The sequence below is a fragment of the Microtus pennsylvanicus genome, chromosome 8 (assembly GCF_037038515.1).
Source record: "Microtus pennsylvanicus isolate mMicPen1 chromosome 8, mMicPen1.hap1, whole genome shotgun sequence".
Classification (NCBI taxonomy): Eukaryota; Metazoa; Chordata; class Mammalia; order Rodentia; family Cricetidae; genus Microtus; species Microtus pennsylvanicus.
Window position 1 is genome coordinate 3,275,815 of NC_134586.1, and position 21,764 is coordinate 3,297,578.

Below are 21,764 nucleotides of genomic sequence, written 5' to 3' on the forward strand. Positions count from 1 at the left end.
AGTTGGTGACATTTAGAGAGGAACAAGTCAAAAAGAAGCCACTGTGAGCAGCAAGCTCAGGTCCCTCGCAGCCCACCTCCAGGACCTGCTCTGCTCCCTAGGGACCAGCAGAGAGATCAACCCCCACCAGTGTTTAAAGAAAATAAACCCACAGCAAGGCGGTGGTGGCAAGCACCTTTAATCCCAGCACTCGGGAGGCAGAGGCAGGTGAATCTCTGTGAGTTCGAGACCAGCCTGGTCTACAGAGTGAGTTCCAGGACAGGCTCCAAAAGTTACAGCAAAACCCTGTCTCAAAAAACCAAAAGAAAAAAAAGGAAAAAGAAAAAGAAATAAACTCACAAAGTAAAACTAGGAAAATCATACATAATGATTCTGTCAGCATAGCCAAGGTCCTGAGGGTCTTTATAAAAAAAAAAAAAGTGAAGTTCCCTTTGCCGTCCAAGGCCCCTACAGCTCACGGAGCCAGCTGCTGTCTGTCTGTCCCTGCACAATGAAGGCACTAAACTCTTTCCTTAGAACCAAGTCTTTTCTCCTCTCACTGGAGACAGTGCCACTGCAGCCTCCCTTGTGCTGGGCTCACAGGTGGGCACCGCCACGCCCTGCTAGAGACCCAGCATTCCAAAGCCATGAGCCCCCCCAGCTTTCTCATCCGGATGCTCTCCGGTTTTCCTTCTGCTACTCATTTCTTCACCCACATTCACTGCCAAAGTTTATTCCACAGGCTCTGAGGATGTCTATAGCTAATCCTGTGCAGAGCAAACAGATTCAAGAGCTCTGATACACCGTGCACAGGGACACTGGGCTCTGAGAAAGCACAAAAACCAAACCATTAGGGTGACTGTCTCTCAAGGGGAGTGTTACGAGAACCCTCCCTAGAATACACAGCACAGCCCAGTCGTCATACACAGAGGTCTGGATTTCCTCCCAAGACAAATATGGGATTCAACCAGTGAGATGCCTTCCATACAGTGAGCTCATTTTCAGTCCTTATTAGACTACAAAGGCGGGAAAGGGGGGACTTTTCCTCTCCTTCCTCGAGGAGGCAAGAGAGGAAAAATGTAATATTTAAAGTTGATGACATAATTTAAAAACTTTCCATTAATGTTAACACCCAGTTGGGTCAGTGTCTAAGCCCTCAGTGAGTTTCCTCAGTCCCGGCCTTCCTAGCCACAGTCCTTCCAGCTCTGCCTGCTCTTAAACTGAAGGGGTGAAGCCATAGCACGCTTTGGTCTTTCTGCTAACATCCCACAATCTTTACTAAGAACTGACTTTTACTCATGGAGTCTATCTACTGATCAATTAAATAAACCACAGCCAGTAAAAGCCATACCTGGAAACAGTCAATTGCCATAGCAACAGCAGTTTAAAGAAAACTCATAAGCCAATGAGATGCTTTAAAATCCAAAACTAAGGTGATGAGGAAAATATCTGTAACCAAAGCCAAGGAATAAGCGGACACCTTTAGATGTGCTTTGTGACTTCCACATATAGCTATGAGTCCCTCTGCTGCAGAGAGGGGTTGGGAAGACAGCTCAGTCAGTAAAGCATGAGGCCATGAACCCATCCCAGGAGGCCCACAACATTACCTGGGCTGGTAGCTCCAGCACACTGAGTGGGTTGAGACAGGTACATCCATGGGGCTTGATGGCCGGCCTGGGTTCTTAATGTGCTTCAGGCCAGTGACAGATTTTTGTCTCAAAAATGAGAGAGAGAAGGGGGAAGGTTGTCTGTGTCTCTGTCTCTCTCTCTCTCTCTCTCTCTCTCTCTCTCTCTCTCTCTCTCTCTCTCACTACACCCCAAAGGACAGTCCCTATTCAAGCCTGAGAGCTGGCAGAGCCCTCTGTACTGTTTCCTATGCCACCACTCCCTGACTCTCCATGGCACGCAGCCTATGGAGGACTGACTTAAAGGCACGGGCATCTGAAATCTTTCAGATTACCATCAACTCAGTAAGACCAACAAACTGTTCACGTGGGGCCCTCCAACTAGAGCCAAGCTTTGTCCTTGTCCTGACAGTGTGTGGCCCTAAGCACCACACTGAAGTGTGTTTTCCCACTCTCCGGTGATTACATCTTTAGGTAAAGCCCCTTAAAACTATAAATGAGTATTTCTTCATACCCCAAGTTGATAAAGGTGTCTCCTTCTCAGGGGCGGCAAGGACACTGCTGAGTGAAGAGTCCAACCCACTCCTACAGCTGTGTGACCTTAGACATGTGGCTTCGCCCGTCTAGGTCTAGGCCTTGGCCATAGCAAGGAGAGAAAAGATGCCTGTGAGACACAGGCCACAGGCAAGGGTCAACGCTGTGGGATAATGCTCTTGTACATTGAAAAGACTTGTCATTCGTATTAATTTAATAAAACACTTATTAGCCAGTAGCCAGGTGGGGCAATCAGATTAAGAATTCTGGGAAAACGAAAGGCAGGGAGTCAATCAAAGGCCAGATGCAGAGGAAGCAAGATAAGAATGCCTTGCTAAGAAAGGTACCAAGCCACGTGACTAAACACAGACAAGAACTATGGGTTAATTTAAATGTAAGGGCTAGTTAATAATTAGAAGCCTCTGTGTGTTTCTTTGGGGGCCGAGGAGCTGTGGGACCAGGCGGAACAAAACCTTCCTATTGACTGCAAGACGTAGTGCTCTCAGCTCCAGCACCATGTCTGCCTGCACACAGCCATGCTCCCCATCATGGTGATAATGGACTGAACCTCTGAAACTGTAAGCGAGCGGCCTCAATTACATGTTTTCTTTATAAGAGTTACCGTGGTCATGGTGTCTCTTCACAGCAATTGTAAACCTTAACTAAGACAAACTGGTAGCAGAGTGTTAGGGTATTGCTGCGATGGCCTGACCTTGTTCCACATTTTGGCTTGGAATAATAAGGACTTTGGGTTAAGAAAGCAGTGGAATGCTCTAAGCACTGCCTAAGGTAGCACACTGGTAGGAGCATGGAGACAGTGGTGTGGAGGATTTGAAAGGTCAGGAGCTGCCTCAAAGGGTTTGTGTTTTGGAATGGTAACACATATCCTGTGCCACATATTTTAGAGGTATATTGATTTTTACAGGGAGATTATAGTTAAGGGACTCCAGGCATCTCAGAAGAGACTTTGGACTTTTAAACACTGTTGAGACTGTGATAGACTATGGGGACTTTTGAAGTTGGACTGAGTGTATTTTTTTTTCATTAATATAGCTGTAAGTTTTTGGGAACCAGGGAGTGTAATGTAGTAGTTCTAAAGAAAATGGCCCCAAAGGGAGTAGCACTATTAGGAGCTATGATCTTGTTGGAGGAAGTGTGTCACTGTCGGTGAAGACTTTGAGGTCTCTTTTCTCAAGATTCCCTCAGTGTGGCAGGCAATTGACTTCCTATTGCCTGGTTCCTACACAAAGGGATACACACACACACACACACACACACACACCCCACAAATTAAATTGGGGACTGGAGAGATGGTTCAGCAATTAAAAGCATTGGCTGTTCTTACAGAGGCCCAGATTCAATTCATGACACTTACATGACAGCTCCAGCAACATGCCTGCCTGCGTGCCACCTGCGTGCCACCTGCATGCCACCTGCGTGCCACCTGCGTGCCACCTGCGTGCCACCTGCGTGCCACCTGCGTGCCACCTGCCACCATGAGCCCCTCCAGAAAGTAGATGCTCAACAGTTACACTCATTTTCACAAGAAAGATGCTGAATCAGGTGGTGTATACCTGTCATCCCACTTGGGAGGCTGAGGCAGGAGGATTGTGCCAGACCAGCCTGTCTCAATAAACAAATTAACAACAACATTTTCAAAATGTAATGTTTTAGACTATTTAACTTACCAATACTGAGCAAAAGTTTTCACAGTGCTTTCTCTCCTCTAAGGAAGTATTTTGTCTATTTTATATTGAATCAATTAAAATGCATGGAACTTACCAAATGTAAACTACAAAAATGATTGACTTTACAGTTTGGGGCTCACATCAAGAACTTTAAACATATTAGGCAAAACCTGCACCACTGAGGGTCAGCCTTAGTTGACTTTCTATTCTATAAAATTGATATTTTAAAGTTTACAGCGTATTTGAATTTAGTTTCGATGTGCAATGGCTGGGTTCTCAGTATGGCATCACTATTGCCTGAACTCCAACCTAGCAGACACGTGTTTCTACAGTGAGCCTTCTTCTACCAACTGGGTGACACGGAGAGACAGAAATGGAGCCTCGCTGTCCGTATGTCAGTGTACAGGGAGGGAGGAGGAAGAGTGCGCTTCCCAGAGAACGGCTTCTGCTGCCGACACTAAGGACCATGAGCACCACTCACACTGAATACTGACAGCCATTAGGCTTCACCCATGATGGCAAACCGCATACCCTCTATACCACCTGCCTCTCACTAATTCCTAAGGCGGGACAGGACTCCGGAGAAGGCACCTGTTAGTTTACTGCTGAATGAAGCAAATGGGAAGGGTGTTAGCAACAATGTAACTTGGGTCCTCCTCCCTCAAAAACCCAGCAAGCCCAGGAGACCATGACTCAAGCTGGGTATTCAACAAAGAAAGCTCTTGATGCTTCACCAGCAAGCAACATGGAACCAATGAGCATCACAGAGAAGGGGGATGGGGCGGGATTCTGGACTGGATGCAGCAATGGCAGAGAGCAGAGGCATCAGAGGCACAGATACTCTGGAGACAGAAGCTGATGCAGAGACGAGCTGCAGGGGCGGGAACCTCGACTTTGAGGATATCTGCTAGAATTCTCCCACAGCTAAAATGAAGACACAAAAGCACGCCTTGCTAAAATAGCCTATTATGTCTCATATGGTGAAAGAAATATTCTAGACATCAACGTGACCACTGGGAGGAAGTGAGCTGACTGAATGGAGGGCAATTAAGCCAGAAGCCTGCAGCCTGCTATGCTAGCTGGAAACGGGAATGTGGGACACGATCAGGGAACACAAATTACAAAATGTTCAGAACAAAGAAAAGCAAATCCTGCTTGAGATGCTGAAGTGTGAGTCATGCTGTAGGAAGCTCTCAAGAATAGAATCCTAGTGAAATCAGCTTTGATTGATTAGCTCAACAAACACCAGACATCAGCATGCGCCAGGCGTTGCTCCTGGGATCCAGGTGATTGATACAAAGCGCCCTTAGGGTCTAATAGGGTAGGGCATACGCAAAGCATAGGGGCTCAGAGACCACGAAGGTTTCATAGACGGTGGAGAAGGATGAAGTGGGATGCTGGGAGAGGGTACTACCTGCGCTGCTATTTCTCCTGTCAGCAAAGCTTTAGGACAAACCGCTGTGGTGAGCTCTCTGGATGGGTTTCACAAGGTACACTCTACTGGGGGTGGTGAGGGGTGTCTAAGAATCAGTGTATTTGGTGAATATTTAAACATGATACAGAATGCAAGGTGGATGTGGGCAAAAGAGGCCAAGACAGGAGAAAGGCTAGTTCAAAGCCACCATAGACAGCATACTGAGACCCCATCAAAATAACAAGCCAAACAAACCTAAGAATGTTTATAAATTCTGCAAGACTCATTTGACTTAGGCAAGACTGCTATCAGTGATGTGGGAAAGAATTCTGGACAATACTTTTATCAAATAATTGTAGAGTCACCCACCAAAATCTGGGGGAAATAATCCAAAATAGGGTACCAGAGTCCAAATTTGAAGCAGAAATGTAAATTATATTTGACTTAATTTTTTTAAATTCAAATGTGGGACTGGGAAGACGGTTCAATCTGTAAAGCAGGGGCTGGATAAATATAAGGACCTGAGTTTGGGTCCCCAAGTTCCACCTAAAATGGGAGTGGTAGCGCACACATGTAATCCTGCTGCTCGGGAGGAGGCAGACGATTCCTAGAGCTCACTGGCAACCCAGGACAACTGAACAGGTAAGCTACAGGTCTAGAGGGAGATCACAGAAAGACAGCCAGCACCAGCCCTGGGCCTCCATGGACACACACAGACACACACACTCACTTACATCAACCTGTACAAACACCTGTTCTCTCGTTCTCTCTCTCTCTCTCTCTCTCTCTCTCTCTCTCTCTCTCTCACACACACACACACACACACACACACACACACACACACGAGAGCAAACGCTAAGGGATAAACTGCTACATATACTGTTTGTACTGAGAAGAATGAGGTGGCCACCCTGCCACACAAAATTTCCCATTCTTAAACTTCAGGCTGAGACGGTTCAGAAACAAGGAAAGTGAGTGTCGTACCTATAGATGCATCCAACCTTTCCACTCTCCATCTACAAAGTTCACACCTGAGAAGCATGAAACAGGAAGTCAACTTACACCTGGCCTAAGGCCAGGCCCCATAGTTAGGCATACAGAGAGGCAGAGTAAGTGCCCCCATGACTCGAAAACTTAGTTAACACCAGCATGAACCACACAGAGTGCCCGAAACCAATCACCAACATCAAGTAATTCAAGAGGTGGCCGTGGGAACCTGGAGCACCCCGAGTCCAACAGTGGTGAGAAGGATGCAGATTATGGGATGTGAAAACAGAACCTTGCGGAAGAAAAGATTGCTAATAGATGAGGTGGTTTGAATGAGATGTCCCCGTAAGTCTCAGGAACTTGAATGCTTGTCCCCAGCAGGTGGAACTGTATGGGAAGGAGATGTGTCACCATAGGGTGAAGTTTCCAAAGATGCCATCATCCCCAGTGCTCCCTCTGCCTCCTGCTTGCAGACTGGGCTGTACACTCTCTGCAGCTGCAGCTAACCCTCTGGAACCGGAAGTCCGAGTACACTCTTTGTAAGTTGTCTTGGTCATGGTATTTTATCACAGCCATAGAACAGAAACTAAGACAACAGAGGAGATCTGTATGTCTGGGGTAGGGAAGCAAGAGTTAACAAGCAAAGTTTTGCTTCGTACCCTGCGATCTGTCTGAGGAACATGTGCACTGCACGCACTCAGAATGATGCAAGCAAAGTGTCTTTACCAAGAGGCCACACCAGGTTATCCCGGTTTATTGACACTCCGCTGGGATTATCCAATCCATTAGACTGTGGCTTCCCTAGAGGTTCCTGTAGGGGGCAGTGTGCTGACCCCAGCTCCATTCCACTCATACCGACAAAGTTGCCAATTAGCAATCCTGTTACATACATCAGGCTCTCAATAACGCGGTCCCCAAATCCTGCTGACGTCTAGACCCAAAACAAAACCTTCACAGGCACAGCTCTGGAAAGGTAAGAGTTAGACTTTACACATGGAACCCAAATCCAGGCCCTAAGCATCTGTGCTATCTTGCCTTCCTTCCGACAATGCCAATCAAAAACTGACAAAATAAAGACAGAGAGGAGCGGCCAGGAAGATGAAATGTGCAGAGCCCATAGATGAATACGGGTAATAAAGTGCTGAGCTGTGAACAGAAGTGAAAGGCAGTCATCTTCAAAGACCACTTTTGCTCCCCCACGAAATTACCTAATTCTGTGTAAGAACAGACCAAATTACATAGGAGAAAACTCCGATTAACACCGTTCCAAGCCTGACGAACAGTAAATAAAGGACCAGCACGTTACTGACCATTGCTTAGGATGTAAAACACCATGAGAGACACATGTATAAAACACTTTGAGAAGCCAAGGTCGCGGGGTAGGGGTATACACCTAGCTACCAGAAAGAGCAAAGGAAGGCGTCCTTTACAGAGGGGACACCTAAGCAGAGAACATGGCATCACCCACGGAGTCTGGAAAGGCTACAGAAAACAGTGTATGTGGCCCAATGTAAGGAAAGCTCCGGGTTCAGTGAGGCTTGAATGGGAAAGATCTTGATGAAAACTGGAGAAGGGAGTCAACATAAGTCTCAAGAGCCGAGATTAAGTCCTGCTGTAGAAACGACACTCCAGTGAATTAATGGAGAGAAATTAGCCACTAACTTTAGCAACCCATCAATGTGATGACCTAGAAGTTTCCCGAATTTAACCAACACTGAGAAGAATGTCTGCAGGGAGGCTATATGGAAATCACAATAAATTTTTAAATTATATGCTTTTATGGGGGGGCACTAACTTCATGTGGAAATCAGAGGACAATCTGTGGAAGTTGGTCCTCTCCTACCTATGACTCTTAAGAGTGATAATTACATAATCAGAATTCTATGGGGACCAAAACACTGGCAGAGGGCAGACACAGCGATGGGAAACCCCTGACGTCAAGAGAGCGGCACTAAGAAAGAAGCAGAGACAAAGATGTAGGGCAGGCAGGAAGTCGTGCTTAACAAGTGACTGCCCACAAGTGATCATAAGGAGGGGCCAAGGATAATTCCCAAGGTTATAGGTCAGATTAACTCGGAAGGCCGCGGTAGACAAATATGAAACCTCATCTCAAAATAAAAGAGCAACACAGGGCTGTGGATGGCTTAGCAGTTAAGAGCACTGGCTTCTCTGGCAGAGGACCTGGGATCGGTTCCCAGCACCCACGTGGAGACCAACAACCATCCATAACTTCAGTTTCAGGGGATCCAACACCGCCTTCTGGCATCCAAGGGCACTGCACACCATGCTGCATAGACATACACATAAAATAAAAAATAAATCCTTAAAAAGCACTCTCATACAAATATCCCTACCTCTTCCCTCCACCCTCACCTGACGGGGCTACAGACAGAAGGAAAGACGAGAACATGGGGACCTCTGACACAGTGTGGGCAAGGCCAGGTCAAAAAACAGGGCTTACGGCCAAATGTCAAAACCCTATGGATTCATATCCTAAGTTTTCCTACATTCCAGAAATGTGGCTATAATGTTCACTAGTATTTGAAGTGTTGGTTTTTGTTCCCCATTCTGCTCAAGTCTAGAGAGTCTCTATTAGACACATTTTATTTTTTTTTCAAATTGCATCTTTTTATTATTTTTTTATTTTTTTAATTTATTTATTTATTAAGGATTTCTGCCTCCTCCCCACAACCGCTTCCCATTTCCTTCCCCCTACCCCGATCAAGTCCCCCTCCCTCATCTGCTCGAAGAGCAATCAGGGTTCCCTGACCTGTGGGAAGCCCAAGGACTGCCCACCTCTATCCAGGTCTCGTATGGTGAGCATCCAAACTGCCTAGGCTCCCACAAAGCCAGTATGTGCAGTAGGATCAAAAAACCCACTGCGATTGTTCTTGAAATCTCAGTATTCCTCATTGTCCGCTATGTTCAGCTAGTCCGGGTTTATCCCATGCTTTTTCAGACCTAGGCCAGCTGGCCTTGGTGAGTTCCCGATAGAACATCCCCATTGTCTCAGTGTGTGGGTGCACCCCTCACGGTCCTGAGTTCCTTGCTCGTGCTCCGTCTCATTCTGCTCCTGATTTGGACCTTGAGATTTCTGTCCGGTGCTCCAATGTGGGTCTCTGTCTCTGTCTCCTTTCATCGCCTGATGAAGGTTAATATTCATGAGGATGCCTATGTGTTTGTATTAGACACATTTTAAATGGAACCTATAAATACCGGACTAAAACATGCTGCTACTGTTGGCCCTAACAACCCCAGGGGGCACTGTGAGTTAACCTGACCTTATCGCTCACCTGGGAAGGTCTTAGAAGCACCAGTTTTCTAAGCGCATGAACGTGCCCCTCTCCACCCAGGGCCTCCCCTGCTGCTCTGTAAGGCCTTCTCCTTCTGCTCTCCTGTCTTTTACTTCCCCAACCATGTCCACTGCGTGTAAATGTTTACAGCCACTTATGGTGTGGACATAAAGCTGGAACAGCTTCAGATTCATGGCCTGGAAACGCAATGGACACTTCCTACGTGCAGTCTGCTATTAACTTTCTGGTTGCCTGCAGAGAACTGTTTAAATGCACTGTTTCCTGGGCCCAGTCCACCGGAGAGTGGAACCGGCACTGCAGACCGTGCACCCGACAGAGGAACCGGCACTGCAGACCGTGCACCCAGCAGAGGAACCGCCACTGCAGACCGTGCACCCGACAGAGGAACCGGCACTGCAGACAGTGCACCCGACAGAGGAACCGGCACTGCAGACCGTGCACCCGACAGAGGAACCAGCACTGCAGACCGTGTGCACCCGACAGAGGAACCGGCACTGCAGACCGTGCACCCGACAGAGGAACCGGCACTGCAGACAGTGCACCCGACAGAGGAACCGGCACTGCAGACCGTGTGCACCCGACAGAGGAACCAGCACTGCAGACCGTGTGCACCCGACAGAGGAACCGGCACTGCGGACCGTGCACCCGACAGAGGAACCGGCACTGCAGACAGTGTGCACCCGACAGAGGAACCGGCACTGCAGACCGTGCACCCGACAGAGGAACCAGCACTGCAGACCGTGTGCACCCGACAGAGGAACCAGCACTGCAGACCGTGCACCCATGAGCTTTCAGAAGCAATAGTGGAATGTGCGTTGGAACTGAAGACGAGCAGCAGGGTGGAGGAGCGCATGCCTGACGCCACTTGAAAGTATCCCACGGAAACTCGGTGTTCCATAAGCCTGAAGAGACACGGCTTCCCTCCCACGATGCCCCTGCCCAGGACAACTGCTCCGCAGCTGTGCTTTGCTGTGACAAGAGCCAGAGCAGGTCCGTGCGGCTGTTAAAGGCATTCGGTAGCCCGTGTTTTCCTCCTCTCTAGAGCGGGTGGTGCTGTCCCTCTCTAGTTTCCCAAAACAGAAGCAAAAGGCAGTCTCTGGCTGGAATGCCACCTGCAGGAGGAGGGGCGCTCAGCAAGGATGCTTCCATCGGGCCTACATGAGGCAACAAAACACTTAAAAAAGGTCAGGGTATTCGAGCCAGACAAAATAACACCAAAAAGCACTGCAAATAAAAGGCTCATTTATCTTGCCGAGACTCATGTCCCAACACTGAAAACCCCAGGGGCCTGTGTCGTCCCCCCCCCCCAGTGTTTCAGTCTCTGACACCATTTTATGATGTCTTCCTGGGGCTAGCTGGCCTTAAAAAGTCCTTCTTATCCTTCAAACAGCAGCTCAAATGCTACCCCTTCCTGGGAAAGCCTCGCGGTTCCCAAAGAGGGCTCCTGTTTTTTGTTTGTTTTTTTGTTTTAAATCATCTCGCTGCTATAGCATCGTACCTATGACTACCATTGCAGAGTGATTCCTGTCTATCTGTCTGTCTGTCCAGTGGGGGAGCACCATGACTTTCTAACCCCACATTACCTGGAGCACAGGCAGGTATCTCTGCACAAAGGGACACCAGGGCGTCTGAATACAAGGACAACACCCACCACTCCAGTCTCTTCCATTTCGTCTAGTTGAAAACATCATGATGTCCTGTAAACTGTTGATCCCTTCGGTGGTCTTCCCATGTCTGGCCTCCCTTCTCTTGCCTCACTCCCCATGTATCCCTACCACTGTAATATAGCAAAGCACAGCTTTAATTAAATGTGCCGAGCTGTGTGGCTGTTGAGGCAAAGGCTGTGATGCTGAAAACCACCCTTCTCCAAGCTCAGTGGCCTTGAATGCAATTGGACAAAAATTACATAATTAGCACATGACTTATCAGGTGTTACCGGGACACCCAAATTGTGCTAATCTCTCTACCTGGCATGTCCATGACTCTTAAATGGTCAATTCACAATCTCTGCTTCCTCCCACTGTGTCTGAGCTGTCGTGATCTGTACCCGTTCAGCACACCACGTACAGGACAGAACCTATTTACATGGAAGGGCAGCACATCATGCTCCCTGTGGCCAGGCACCTAACACAGCGCTGGGCAAGAAGCTGAATTACAATTAACCTCATTAGAAGCATCAGGAGCCTGGGACTCGGTGAGAGCTAACCTAATACCAACGGGGCAATGCAAGCAATTCAGTACTAAAAATTTTCCACTCCAGGTACAGAAATTAGAGAAAGCCTTTCCTGTTTGGCTTGATAATGGTCGACCTAAGGAGACTCTCCTCACCAGATGTGAAAGGTGTGTCCAAATGAATGAAACGGATCTCAACTGTAAAAACACAGCAAAGGGCAACTCCTTCGTGCTATGAGCCAGGCAGCCAGTCCCTGCTGACAGGCAAACACTGCATGGTGTTTCCATATCGGGAGCCTGTCAGCAGGTCAGTGTCTAACTAAGTAAAAAATGTTCATGGCTTCTAAAAATTAAATTGCATGAAACAAGATGCAGACACAAGATATTTTAAAATATGGAGGATTAAAGAGGTTCTTTGATCTCTCAAAGAATTCATCTTCCCATCCTATAAAATGCATACTGAATTTCTTACAGCAGGGCCACTGTAAGGGATCTCACCACCAAGCTTAGTGGGGCGTATCTTTAATCACAGCGCTCAGGAGGCAGACGCAAGCAGACCTTGAGGCCAGCTGGTTCAAGTTCCAGGCCAGCAGGGGCTACATAGTGAAACTCTGCCTAAAATTACTCGTATGTATGCATGCATACACAAACACACACACACACACTAAAAAGTAAGACTGCCCTTGCTCACCAAGCCTGGCTCCAACCTCAGTTCTTTCATTTCTGTTGCTACCTGTTCTGCCTCATCCCCCTCCTTCAGCATGATTATTCTAGCTAGGAAGCAAGGCACTGAGCTCAGGACATGCAGAAAGAACTTAACTAAAAACCAAAGACTGGGCGTTTCATGATTAAAAATGGGGAAAAATCCAGCCTCACAATTCGACAAAATTAAAAACGCCCAAGGCTCACCACGCACGCCACTGTTAAAGAAAACGCTGTGCTGTATTTAGCCAACCTTAATTGGTCTTAATTAAATCAGATGGCTCATAGCTTTGTTTATTTTGGCTTGATTGTTGAGGCCAAGAACCACGTCTGATCTACTAATTTTGTAGAGTTCTCAGCAAATACTCTGCTCACAGCGGCTTTTAATCGATTAAGACAATGAACATGTATGTGTGCACATTAGATTCAAATTTAGGTGTTGGCTCTATCTAAGCTGTCAGGTAAGTGACTTAAATTGAGTTCTCTCTCTCCAGTAAATGGATGTAACAATAACATCCATACAAATGAGCAAGAACACCTATACAAAGTGCTTCACAGAACCGTAAAACACCATATGAGGTGCAATGAGTAGTCCTGAGATAAGCTTTCTCCAGGAGCAAGCCCTATAAACCTGAGCACAGATGTAGATATTCCCCAGGAAAATTTATGTTTGGCACGCAAAACCGTAAACAGTTCTTAAGAGGTAGGAGGGGAGAAAGGAAAGTGAAGCCAGACTGGGAGAGGGGATGAGCAAACCGCAAAGGAAAGCTGTTGTAATAAAGTAACAGAAGAGAGAGCAAGTCTGGGTCTTAGCCATCACTATCAAACTCTATCCCCCCCATTCCTGGCCAACTCACCTCACCTTACTAATAAAGCTTCAATTTCCTCAATAATCCACTAGGCTCCCGTGCGTACCCAGTTAGACTATAGATCCACACCGTTTTTTATGTTACTGAGGACTCTGTCCGTACGTACTAAGTTGCACGTTACACAGCAACTGAGGAACTAGACATCCACCTGGGGAAAACCGAGCGAAGCCTGTGTAAGAGAACACTCAGACAGCTCTGAACCGAGTCTACGGATCACACAGGGAGACAGTTTTGACCAGACTACTGAGGACTGCTGAGAACCACGGGCTAAACCCCAAGTCACCAAAGCACCAGCCATGGTGGCTCCTGCACCTGCACACGGGCACGAGACTCTCCCAAGAGGGGTGGGCGTGTCAGCGTCCACAGGGGCTTCTCTGCTCCACACTTTCACAGACACAGTAAAAGCTGCGATTGGACGTGGCAAAAATAGCTGGCATCAGCAATGCGCAGTCACCTGGGTGCTGCCCTCTTCTCACCGGAAGGCTTTCTGCACTGGATCTGGGGGCTAACATTACTAACCTCACCCTGCTCAGGAACCACAACGAAGGGGCTCCAGAAACCAGGAGAGGAGGGGATAAATTCTGAATCAAATACAAAGGTAGCAAATAACTGGGGAGGAAGGAGGAAGAACGGATTACTCCAGGGAGAGTCAGGAGCTAGCTGAAGAATGTAAATGGGAGAGGAGAGACGGCAGAACGGCAGGAGGGTCAACGGGGTCAAAGTACATTATATGTATTATGAAAATGCCACAATGGAACCTCTTATTTTGCACAATATACATTAAAACATTTAAACTAAGCTTCTAACAAGTTCAGGTTCCCCCAGGCAACTAGCAAGGCATGAGATCTGCTCAGTCAGGCACAGGTCTGTGTGCAGTCAGAGCCTGGAACTGTCAAGGTCGTCCCTAAGACTGTGCAGAGGTCGTCTAGGAGGCCAGCATTATAAATGCCTCAGCGCTTCTCAGGCAGGAAAAGCTGTTCTCCAAATTTTCATTCCCCCAGGAGGGGGCTTGCTTTCCCTTTGACAGAAGAACTGATGCCCCATCACCCCAAGAAGCTTTCTAACCAAACCTGTACTTAGAGATCCCTGTAAACCTTGTAAACTATAAAGTGGACTTAAAAGCATCCCTGTGAAATTTTGGACCAGTGATCAGGAAGCTGCTGTCAAAGGGACAAATAACTGAAAAGGCCAGACAAGGAATGCGACCTGCACACACGTGCTCAGAGACGTGCAGTTATGCAAACACTGCACACGTGAAATCAGTAAGAACGGATGACAAACGGAAATGGCGATTGAAGCCATGCTAACAGATTATTGCCGCATCTTCGTCCTGTTTTGTGAACTTTAAATATTGACAGCTCTGCGCCTCTCCCCCATTCAAGCTCACGAACCATTATAATAGACTGGCTTGGAAAGCCTATCCCATTCAACCAAGAGAACACCACTTCCTCCACTGGCTTGTGGATTGGCCCCTGGACCTCTCTGTAACAAGCAGTCTTAGCAAGGAAGAAAGTGAAGAGCCTGGATCGCACTGGACATTTGAGAAATGCAGGCAGGACTCACCACCGCTCACTCATATACACCATTTTACTGTGACTGCATCTCCAGTTAATCAGCAACAAACATTCAGCCTGGAAATTCATAAAGCCAGACACTATTCTTTCAGCACGCATTTACCTAGCACACCTGTATGAAGCACAGTGCCTACCACAACACCTGTGACTTCACGGTCCCAGAGACTTACATGGCACCCCAAATGTTTAGCATCCACAGCTGAACTTCTCCCGTTTCACACCTTGTTCCAGACAATACCAGAACAGCTACTTATGGAAACACAAACTGAAAGGGATGAGACTGACTCAATTCCAACTTCATAATTCAATCCAAACACCACTTAATGCCAAGTAACCTTTAAAAACACAAGATAAAATATGTAGCAGTTGAAATGTTGCAGTGGAGAAAGGGTGGGTGTCCTGCTAATTTCTCATTTTGAATCCACATGGGTGCTGACAGGCAATAATTCAAAATTATCAAAAGTCTCCCTCAATGGTTACAACTAATTAGCACCAGAAGCATCCTTCAAACGTGGGCTAACATATTTCCCATGTCAAAAATAACTCACACGCTGAGTGTGGTGGTGCATACCTTTAATCCTAGCACCGGGAGGCAGAGGCAGGCGGATTGCTGTGAGTTAGAGCCAGCCTGGTCTACAGAGTCCCAGGACAGCCCGGAACTACACAGCTACACAGTGAGACCCTGTCTGAAAAACAAACAAAACCACAGCTCATTTCCCTAGGTTTTCATTATCTTGGGAGTTTTTCAGAAAACCAATCTCAAACTTTAGATGCATTCTCCAAAATCTACTCTTTGCAGCTACAGACCTGAGCAAGACCTTCGTGAAGGGCGGGAACGCAGGGACAGTGGGTAAAGCCAGGTGTCTGGGCCAAGGTGACTCCACCACTTCCTGCCTACCTGATCTTGGCACCCATTTACAACCTCAGCAAGTAGGGAGTCAAAGAAACACTCCTGAGGGTAAACAAAGGATAAAGTGTTTCTCTCACTGTCTCACTATCCAGTCGGGCCACGCAGATCCCCTCCACAAACGCCTCTTCTGAAACCCTCTGCCGTCTGGTAAGATTGAGTCCCTCCTTCCTCAGCTTCAGCGTGAATTTTATATTCTGGTCACTGGAAGCAGGGTCATTTCTCTCCATCTGCCTCAGGACAAACCACAGTATCTGTGTGTGTATAGCAAGGACTATCTGTGTACAGCAGGCAACCGACTCTTTCCTCCTTTCAGCCCTTCCCAATCAGCACACCCTTCACCTGGGGAGAGCCCCACAGAACCAGTCCATGAAAGCAATGCTCATGCCTCGCTAAGTATTCCCTGGAGACTTGAACAGAAACTGCTGGGGGGACACAGAAGAAAGAGAGGAGATAAATGTTTATTTGGGGTTTTGTTTTTCTTTTGTTTGGGGGGGTTGTTTGTTTTAAACAAAATCCTTCCACCTTAAGCTTGTTTTCATCATCTCACTGACACAGCCCCTGGTGCTTTTTCATAAAAATCCAGGGGCAGGCTTTCTGCTCCTGTCAAACCTAACCCAGTCACAACTTGCCCATCTGTTGATTTGACTGTAATGCCAGGATTCTCAAACGGCGATACGCTTGCTTAACTGGCTCTGCATTTACTTCTGTAAAATAAATTTATCCAACACTACAGCGAGATGCAGATCCTCCTGGCTTTGGTTGCCCCAACTTTTCCCAGCTGCAAAAAAAGGTGCTCCGCTAAGCCTGTTACCAACATGATGCTTCTGGTATTTGAGGGAGCAGAACTTTTCTAAAGAAAAATGGTCAAACTGAAGCTAACACTCACTGTTTATAAAATACATTTTTCCTTTGTTCTTAATGTTCCATTTTTTGAAATTAAAATTCAGTATTAGAAAACTGCATTTTTGGGTTTTTATTTTTTGAGAAAGAACTTAAAGTAGATTGAGTAGGGAAGAGGAATCTGAAAGGGCTTGGGAAAGGGAAAGAATATGACCAAAATATATTTAAAATTAAAAACTGTTTTAAATGATAATTTTAAAAAACCTGCAGAGGATACTTTTTTATTTGCACAATCATTGTTTCTAATCTTTGACTCATTTTTAAGCAATCTCCAAAAATAAATGATGGGACTAGCAGTGTTTTCTGAGTCTAATCTGTTTCATTCCTTAACAACAACAAACATGACACCCAATGCGCTTCTCATTCTAAGCACATCCCACCGAATGAAAAACCTACCCAGTCCGCTAAGAGAAAAAAACTGAGTGAGGCCATACCCCAAACTTTACCCACTGTACTTCTTTTGGGATCAGGATTTGCCACAGAAAAGTACTTTCATGAACTTAAGCAATAAATATCATAATTTATCATATCTTGAACTAATTTCTCTCCCCAAACAGACGCTCTTGGCCACGGGGCAGGAGAGTATAATAAACTTGTTTTATATATCCTGAGGCACAAAAGAAAAACGAAACGTGTGTGTGTGTGTGTGTGTGTGTGGTATCGAGACAACTTGGGATGCAAATAGCAAGGCTTAAGAATAGCAGATCTTGACTCCGGTCTTGAAGGGAGACCTGGCCGGCAGATTTAAGCTACCACTGCCAAACAAGGGCAAGATCTCCCTCGTCAATCACCACCTTAAAACCATTAACTTTGCTCATCCAGCTCCCTGGCAGGCGCGGGGCTAAAATCAGGGCCATTTCCATAAGTGGCTGCTAGCGAAACGCATCCCAAGTTGCACTGAGAAGCCAGAGAGCGAGCGCGCCGGCGCTGCCGGAGTCCCTGGGGGGCGGGAGCAGCGCACTTCTGCAGCAGCCGCGCTCCAGCCCCACCTCGCCTCACTGCACAGCCTTTCTCCAAACTTCGGCATCCGAAAAGCGACCCCGGACCGGGGACAGTGCGTCGGTGACAGGCAGGCCAGCGGCTTGAGAACAGTTTGCTGTCTGCACCGTGCACCGGCAACTTCGTGCCGGCCACTCGAGCCCTCCGCGTCGGGAGCGGACGGGAGGAGTGGGCCGGGAGCAGGGGCGAGCGCGGACCCGCGGCTCCGCTCCGGGGTGCGCAGGCTGCCGCACCCACCTCGGCGAAGGCCCCACTGACTGACAGGCGCTGGGGGCGCGGCCCCGGCTGCAGCCCGGGGACGCCGCGCACAGCACAGCGGCGGTCCTCCGCTCCGCCGGGGACGGCAGGGCCGGGCGCCGCGGGCAGAGCTTCCCCAGCGCGAGCGCAGCCGCAGCCCCGCCGCCCTGCCCCGAGCCCCGCGCCCCGTGCCCGCAGCCGCCCCGCGCCCGCGCTCACCTGCCCGGGTCGTCCGCGGCTGCTCAGCACCCTCAGCCACCGCAGCCCGCGGCGAGCGTCCACCGCGCCAAGCCCCGCCCCGCCCCGCCCCAAGAGGCGGGGCCAAGGCGGCCGCTCCGGAGTCTCGCGAGGCTTGACTCCGGGGTGTGTGTTTGTTTTTTTTAAGGGGTCGTCTCTGACGTCATACGCACCAGGCGGAAGTAGTCTTCTGGCGTCAAATCCCGCCCCTCCCACCTTCGCTGGTGGTCCAGGGTGATGGGCTGTCTCTGCTAAGCTGTCTGGCATCCTTGCCTCCTGGCCTTTTCTGGTTAGAACTGGTTCTGCCTTACCCTGAGAGGGCCCTGGGGTGCTGCAGAGGCACTCACTGCCCTCCGCACTTCTCTAGGTCATGCTAAGACAGTTGGGGGGGGGGGGGGTAGATCAATCGTTTTTGCTGTTCTGTGACTTCCATGTCTCCATGACTGGACCGAATGACTTAGGAGTTCGGATGTGGGAAGACCACAAGAAACTTGCCAGCATACATGAAACGTTTGCTGACTTACCTTGAAAATTCTAGAACAGCTGGCAACATAAAGTAAAATAATAGGGTGGGAATTGCCATCGCTGTCTTCCCGTCCCTCCTCATCGAAGACAGACAGGCTTTGGGACCCAGGGAGTGCCTGAAAGTGAGCATAGAGCCACCACTGTACAGTGTGTCCTACACACACGTGTGATTAACGTGTGCATCCTGCATAGTAAGAGATAATAATAAATTTCAGCAACCTCATCTGGTCCGCCCTCGTCTTTAAATCAACAGCGTTCACTCGGAAAAAAAAAACTAAACAAAACATATTCTAAAGCCAGGTAAGGTGGCTCATGCATGTAATTCCACTACTCAGAAGCTGAGGCAGGAGCTGCAGCAAGTTTAAGACCAGCCTGGGCTACACACTGAGTCTGAGCCCAGCCTGGGGCTATGGAATGAGACCCAGTCTTAACAACAACAAAAAAATCAAGGCCACACTTGTCATGATTTATCCAGACTGCCATCTACTCTTGGCACTTGGGGCTATGATGAAATAGAATGAGGGCTGCTGGAACCCAAGTCTCACGCTCTGGTAGCTGAGGGCACAACTCACAGCAGGCCGGGAGCTTAGCATACACCTCACTCAGCTCCTCACCTCCTGGGTGTAGCACACTGGGGGAGGTGAAAGACTTCTGGGCTACTCAGAATGGCGTCCGATTTAAAACTTATGAATCATTTATTTCTGGAATTTTCCACTTCATATTTTTAGAATATGGTTGACTGCGGGTGGCTGGGACTGGAGGAAGTGCGTCTGGGTAGCCAGAGAAGAGGCTGCTGTAGTTGGAAATCACTTTCCCACAGGATGACACAGGGGAGTGTTTTGGGAAAGTAACACAGTTTTGTTTTTTGGGGATAAATCTGGTCTTTTAATAGGACAAATAAAATCATTCCCAGTCACTGCTGACAAATTCATCTCCTAATATAAACGTTGGAGTTGTATGAAATACCCCTTAGCGTTTGCACTATTAAAACAGTATATGAAGTAGGAAATTTTCACACAAGGGCTAGAGAGATGACTCAGAGATTAAAAACTCTTGCTGCTCTTGCAGAAGACCAGAGTTAGGTTCCCAGCATCCACCGAAGATGGCACACACTGTAATTCCAGCTCAGGGAATCTGAAATCTTTTTCCGTCACTATGGGCACCTACATGCATGTGCACACAGAGAGAGAGAGACACGTGTATCATAAATAAAAACCCCTAAACTTTAAAATATATAGCAATTGAGGGCTGAAGAGATGGTGCTGTCTCTGAAGGGCTTCCCCACAAGATGAAGAGCTGAAAATTAGGATCCCTCGTACCCGTTTTAAAAAGCCCTATGTGTAACCTTAGCCCTGGGGAGGTAGGGGTGGGAATAGGCAGAATTCTGGAGCTTATTGCCCGGCTGACTCAGCCAATCCAAGCTCAAGGTTCTTTGAAAGATCCTGTCTGAAAAAATACTGTGAACGAACAGGGTGTAGCTCAGTGGTAGAGCATTTGCCTAGCAGGTGCAAAGCCCTAGTTCAGTCCTCTGTGTCAGGAATGAAACAAAACACATTTCCCCATAAGTCTGGGAAGGCGGCTCAGCAGTTAAGAGTAATAACTGCTCTGGCAAAAGGAAAGGTTGCTTCCCAGCCCTCTTCATTGTGTGCCTCAGGACCTCCTGCTGTAACTTAGGCGCCAGGGTCTCTGGTGCCCACTTCCTGATCCCACAGGCAGCTACACTCACCTGACATGTAGGAAAGAATCATAGTATTCTCTCTCTCTCTCTCTCTCTCTCTCTCTCTCTCTCTCTCTCTCTCTCTCTCTCTTTCATACACAGCTTGAGAAAAGAAGTAGTCTGGTATTTGGTGTATGTATGAGGAAATTGGTTCCACAGTCATACAGTCACATATATGTCTATATATGCATACCAACTCTAGTGTGTAGGATCAAAAATATTTTATGGTTTGCTTGATAGCAAATTTGAGTTTCCAAATATATATGCTTTTCCTCAACACTGTTAAGGTGAACTAATCTAGAATGTTTGACAAGCATTAAGTTTGGCCTCTAAGTAGCTTGAGATCATTCTAAACAACTTCCCTTAGGAGGTCATTGATGTTATCCAAACCAAAACATTTCAGAGATATGCACCTCTTGAAATTCTGGTGAATTCTATGGATCACTTTTCAAAGTAATATTCTAAAATGTCCTTCAGAAACGTATCTAAACCGGGCGGTGGTGGCACACACCTTTAATCCCAGCACTCAGGAGGCACAGGCAGGCAGATCTCTCTCTGTGAATTGGAGGTCAACCTGGTCTACATAGTGTGTCCCAGGACAGCCAGGGCTACACAGAGAGACCCTGTGTCAAAACAAAGCAAAAAAAAAAGTTACCAAGAGGTTAAGACTCTAACGTAATAACTCCTGAGGAATAGAATCCTGCCAACAATCTCACAAGTAAGTTTAGAGGCAGAAATTTTGTGTTGTAGCCCCTTTAACAGTTGGCACCCAGTCTGGCAGCACCAGATTCACCTGAGTCACTCCAGGCCCTTTCCTACACAAGTCTGGAGTAATAAATGATTTTGATTTTGTTTTCCTGAGACAGGGTTTCTCTGTGAAGCCCAGGCAGTGCTGGAACTCACTCTGTAGTTCTTAAATGCAGAGATCTCCTTGCCTCTGCCTCCCAGGTACTGGCATTAAAGTCGTGAGCTACTCCACAAGGCAATAATTTGCTTGAAATTACAAAGTTTTGGGGTAATTTGTCACTCAGGTGTAGATAACTGAACAGCTTTATACAGAGTTCTTTATTAATGTGTTAAAGAACACAAAAACTGACAGGATGTTTGGAGTAGTGACATATGTCAGCAATATTCTGAGAGAGCTGACATGACTTTAGTGTGGAAGACATTGTGTAGCATTTCTACTGGGAATAAAGTCACAAACATCACTAGTATTAGTGTAATTTCCTGTCTCCTTAGGGATGGAAGAAATGATTATTTTCAGTTAGTATTTAGTGAAAGAAACATAAATGTGCACATGTTGATTAGAACTATATTCATATTTTACTCCATAAAAACTTATTCTCAAGAACATCCTTGGAGCTTAAGGGACTCTTTAGCA

At 47.4% G+C, this 21,764-nt stretch overlaps 1 protein-coding gene across 1 annotated transcript in view; it reads right to left on the reverse strand.

The window, feature by feature from the left end:
• The window catches only part of Stk38l (serine/threonine kinase 38 like), a 52,162-nt gene extending 33,951 nt beyond the window's left edge, over positions 1-18,211 (reverse strand). Inside the window, exon 1 of the mRNA XM_075982267.1 lies at positions 18,124-18,211. The gene's annotated coding sequence lies outside the window, so the exon portion shown is untranslated. The remainder of the gene's footprint in view (positions 1-18,123) is intronic.
• Positions 18,212-21,764: the final 3,553 nt, after the last annotated feature.